The 5,374-nt window shown below is 31.1% G+C and overlaps 1 long non-coding RNA gene across 1 annotated transcript; it reads right to left on the bottom strand.

Moving 5' to 3' along the window:
• Window positions 1-395: 395 nt before the first annotated feature.
• LOC139522482 (uncharacterized) lies at window positions 396-3,728 on the bottom strand. Its single transcript, XR_011664442.1, has 2 exons — window positions 3,601-3,728; window positions 396-784 (listed from the first exon to the last, which is right to left on the bottom strand). It is a non-coding gene; the product is annotated as an uncharacterized lncRNA (long non-coding RNA).
• Window positions 3,729-5,374: the final 1,646 nt, after the last annotated feature.

The following is a 5,374-nucleotide window of genomic DNA, read 5'->3' as shown; positions in this document are numbered from 1 at the left end:
GTTTCCAATGTTATCGGTTATTTGACTTAAGTAATCAATAAATTTTAGTAGGGATTTTGCTGTAACAATGGCCTAGTTATATCTCCGTTGATATAATATGAATTCTATATCGTAAATAAATCATTAATGGGACTGTTGCTTTATAGTTTAGCCTTTAACTTCAAACTGAAAGTAAATCTCTATAAATTTCGTGATTTTGAAGCACTTTTCTTGAATAAGCTAGACAACGAACACTCAATGCTTAAATTAGCGACCCAGGAATGTACAAATACCTGAATGATTCAAAACACCTATATAACCAGAATGGACATTAAAAACAATCACCTTAATATCCTCTCCATGATGTTAAAATATATAATAAGAGGGACACGATAGACATATAACAAGACTTTGACAAACTACAATAAATTATTATTCATACAAAATGATTTTTTAGCCTCCGTACAGCAAGTGCATAACGTAGAAAGTTGTTTTCGTATGGTTCTGCCCTCATTTCCTGTCTGACTGGTACAAACAGTGCCTGTCGTCTTTTTCGAGATTTAGAAACTGTATCCGCCTCACTATTGATCTTTCTCCATAGTGCATTTAAGAAATTTTTGGAACTTGTATCATTCAGTGTCTCTGCTGCCGGTAGGAGAAATTTTTTGAAACATATTTTATTGATTCCTCTTTGAAAACAGTCTGTTTTGTACATGTGATCAGTTGAATTTATTTGAAGGGTTAAATTCTCTGTCATAATGTTTGGGAGAACAGCCATCATTAGCAAAGTCAATAATAAAGTGATCTAAAAATAGATAAAGCATGTTAATGAACTAAATTATGGGAAATGATAACAATAACAAACTGTAAGGTATATAAAAAAGACAAATATTTGTCCAGGTAATTGTAATAGGTAGAATTTTCTACTGTGGATTCATTTGTTTTCGTGTGTATCAATTTTCGTGGATTTATTCAAACTTGCATTTTGTGGATATAAATGTTGTGGTTTTGGCAAAGTTTGCATACATTCTTTCCGAAAATTTGTAATTCGTTGAACATTTAAATTCGTGGTTCCCCTGTCCACACGAAATCCACGAAAATTGGTATTCAACGAATGATAATGAATCCACAGTATTTTAATAAACTTTGTATACCAGTACATATTTAAAAAAAACTGGATTGAGTATCAATAGTGCATTTGGAATTAGATTTAACGAAAGTACGGTTTGAAAAACAGTTCTTCACGTATTGCAATTAATCAATTTCAGAAAAAAAAATATCATTTGAATGCATTAAGAGGACTGTAGTTTATTAATATTCAAATCTTGTAAATCGATAAGTAACAGACAAATATATAGCCCTAGGAATCCGCGTATCTGTCAATCATTTTGATTTACACAGGTGCAAGGGCTAAATTCCTATAAGAGTTCCAGCTAGGTAATTTTGTGTGTTGGTCTTTTCTTTCTTTATTTGATATTATAGTTTAGCTAAGAATTTCTGTGGGTTTGTTTTATCTGCATTGGCTAGAGATTTTAAGGAGGATTTAGATCTCACAGAACATGTTGAATGCCGAATGTCCCAAGTCTGGAGCATCTAGCCTTTGTTAGTCTTGTATCAATATTTCAATTCTAATTCATTTATATGTTTTCGAGTTTTGTATGACGTCCATTTTTAATTAACTAGTACATATTTTGGTTTAGGAGCCAGCTGAAGTCCGCCTTCTGGTGCGGGATTTTCTCGCTGTGTTGATTAGCTATTAGTGAACTACGGCTGGTTTGTTTTTTTTACTTTTTGATCGGGTTGTTTTCTTTTTTGCACATTCCTCATATCCATTCTCAATTTTACACTTTTTGATTTTGGTTTTGTTTTGTTTTTTGCTTTTTATTTATGATGCTTACAATTTCATTCTATCTAATAAGACCTTTTGGACTTTTCAAAAAGAAAACATTAAATTAAAAAAATGATTTGAAGTTATACAAAAACAGTCGTAAAAGAGTCCAAGTTGAAAATATCTTTTTGCGTGGCATTCCAGGGCTTCAATATGAGTCGCCAAACAAAACTAATAACCAAAATCAAATCATATTTTAAAACATTGGCCTGCAAGGGCGTAACCTCTTATCAGGAATGTTTAACATTTTGGGCGAAATAACTTAAAATTGAGAATGGAAATGGGGAATGTGTCAAAGAGACGAAAACCCGACCATAGAACAGACAACAACCGAAGGCCACCAATGGGTCTTCAATGTCTATTGGATCATGTTTAATATTTCAAGTTTATCGCTATCTAGAATAGTTAACAGGATAATATGAAAACAAAAAAAGGATAAATCATGGATAAGGATGCAATCGTTTGAGGTTGAATGAGGGTGATCATATCTTAGCTCAAATATAAGTTAAACTTTTAATGTGATGACATTATGTATACACATGCATCAAGGTAAATCAATAAAAACTTATAGATTTAAGAAGATTTGAAATAAGTGCCAATTAGACATCCCTCTATCAAAGTCACACATCACACAATTAATAATATAAAACCATTATAAGTCAATGTACGGTCTCCAACACGGAGCCTTGGCTCATACCGAACAGCAAGCTAAAAAGGGTCCCACAAATGACCATTCAAACAGGAAAAACAAACGGTTTAAGGTATATAAAAACGAGAAACGAGAAACCCTTATAAACCAAATCAAACAAACGACAACTTCTGAACATCAGATTCCTGACTTAGGAAATGTGCAAACAAATGCAGCGAGTTTGAATGTTTTAATAGATACAAAATTTCACCCTTGTCTGAAACAATAGTGTAACATCCAAACCGAGAAAGAACACTATAAAATGTCAATTGAAATGGCTTACCTCAACCAAAAGACATATTAACACATGTGAATATTTACTGAACACATAAATTTGATCTATGACACAATGTAAACACAAAATCAATAAAATAAGGATAGACAAAGTTTAAATACATAACGCAAACTGGTAGCTTAGAATAATGAAAGAAATGCAATTGATGGTAAGAGCAAAACATCTTAATAGTCAACCCCTAATTATACAAACGATTAAAATAATTTCTTTAACTTTTTATTCATTTCAGATTTGTATACAACTATTTATCCCAAAGTATTCTAAGAACATATATTTTTATTCAGAGGCTTAGGCAGATTTCAGCTGTTAAAATCTCGTTAATCGATTAAGAAAGACTAATTAAAGCAATAAACAAAACTAAGGATACGCATAACTCCATAAAGTACGAAATCGGTGCCTTAACAGAGTTAGCGTCTCCTGCTATGCTCGAATCATCCGTTTTTTGAATCCCTATTTAGCCAACATGTTATAATCAAGAGTAGAAAGTAAAATCACAAAAATACTGACCTCCGAGGAAAATTCAAAACGGAAAGTACCTAATCAAATGACAAAATCAAATGATAAAAAACATCAAACGAATGGACAACAACTGTCATATTCCTGATTGGTACAGGCATTTTCAAATGTAGAAAATGGTAGATTAAACCTGGTTTTATAGCGCTAAACCTCTCACTTGTACGACAGTCGCATCAAATTCCAGGACACACTTCGTAAAATTACAAATTGTAGGTAAAACTTAGTAATACCTACCAATGTCTCGTCGTTACGCATCTTGTTACCTATGCTGTGGAAAACCCAGAACGTTGACTTTTAAATGCAAAGTAATGTTGAAATATGCACATTGCTTACATCTACTTTATGTGAACTTTCATTGGCAATCATACCACAACTCCTTTCCTTCATATGAATAATTATCATTTATTCATTAGTATATGTCTTGTTTTGATTGACTAGTTAAATGGGGTGCATACTAGAATCCATAATTAGGATTCTTTTTATAGTTTTGATGAAGAATATATTTGTTGACATTTCACAACTTTGCAGAATTTGAAGGGAAAAAAAATTATTTTATAGACAATTGTTATTTTATTACATAAAAGCAGATTAAACAAATCTCATCAACCAATATTAAGGGAGCAAAATTATTAAACCGTTTTTTAAACATTATAATAAGTTTTATGTGTTGTGAGAGGCGGTATTGGTAACATAAATTTGTATCTCTAATTCTGTACACATTTCAACTGTCAATGACCGGTCTGATAAAAGTTGAAATCAATATTCATTTGGAGCACTGCATTTAGAGTGTTCAATCAAAATGTCATAATTTAAAGGGTATTACCGAAAAACAAAAACTGTTTTTATCATTCAGGTTTACGTGCAATACTATTAAAAATAATCTTCCTATATAAAAAAAAAAGTAGATATAAAATTTTTGCCATTGAGACAATAATCCACTTGTGAAAGAAAAAGAAAAATGTTCAATATTTTATTTAATAACAAAACTACAAACAAACACAAATATGAAACAAAAAATTAAATTAATTCATTTGAAAGCATCGTTTTAATTTTCATACTAGTATATGATTATATGATCTTTTCATTAGATCTTGACCTAGGCATTGATTGAAGGCTAAATTACCGAGAGAAAAACAAGTATATCTATGCATAACGTATAAATCTTCATCCTTAACGATAAAAAAAAAAAAAACACCATGCCATTTCTTGGCCTTAAGTCTAGCATACCGTGTGGCCAGTGGAACCCCTTGAAAAGGGAAGAAAACAGTCCGTTAAGGTTTAAACTGATATTAACAGTCGTCTCCGTCTTAACACGAATAGAAAGCAGACAAAAAGGTCAATAGATAGGATCGACACATATAATTATCGAAAGTAATATTTTCCACATCATAATACGCCACATTATGTTAAAATGCTAATACGCCTGTCGTTGTATTGTTTGATACTATGATCAACTCATCAGTTAGGTTCACTGAAACACAAACATGATACTTTTATTAAAGACATTGTTTGCAAAATGTCCATGCACAACTGATTGCCTTAGCTATCCACGTAGAGGTAAACGAACTTCAATGAAAACACATGACTTGCTATATTAGGCACTATAATATATAATTTTGTTTCTTTTTGAAGTAATTCAGTAGTAATTTTTCAATATATATTGAAAAAAAAATGATTTAAGAAAAGGATGAACAAAACTGAAATTGCCGAAGTTATTACAGTGTTGAGTACCGGCTTACTTAATCTTCTAAACTGCATAAATGTTTTCGGAAAAGTTTAAAGGTTATGTCGTGAATGTATTTCCTATCCAAATCTATTTTTTTACGTTTTAGATTTTCCACTATTTCATGTGGTTTTTACTTATTATACATTCTGATCTACATTAACATATTCAATCATTACCAGACTGATTGATACATGTAACAATGAGTCATTTTATTTGGGTACTATTTAATCATAATAATGTTCCTGTCTTAACAAAATATTTACTTTAAAATGTCGTTTGTGC

The sequence above is a fragment of the Mytilus edulis genome, chromosome 5 (genome assembly GCF_963676685.1).
Source record: "Mytilus edulis chromosome 5, xbMytEdul2.2, whole genome shotgun sequence".
In the NCBI taxonomy this organism is placed as follows: domain Eukaryota; kingdom Metazoa; phylum Mollusca; class Bivalvia; order Mytilida; family Mytilidae; genus Mytilus; species Mytilus edulis.
This window is presented reverse-complemented; position numbering and strand designations above follow the sequence as displayed.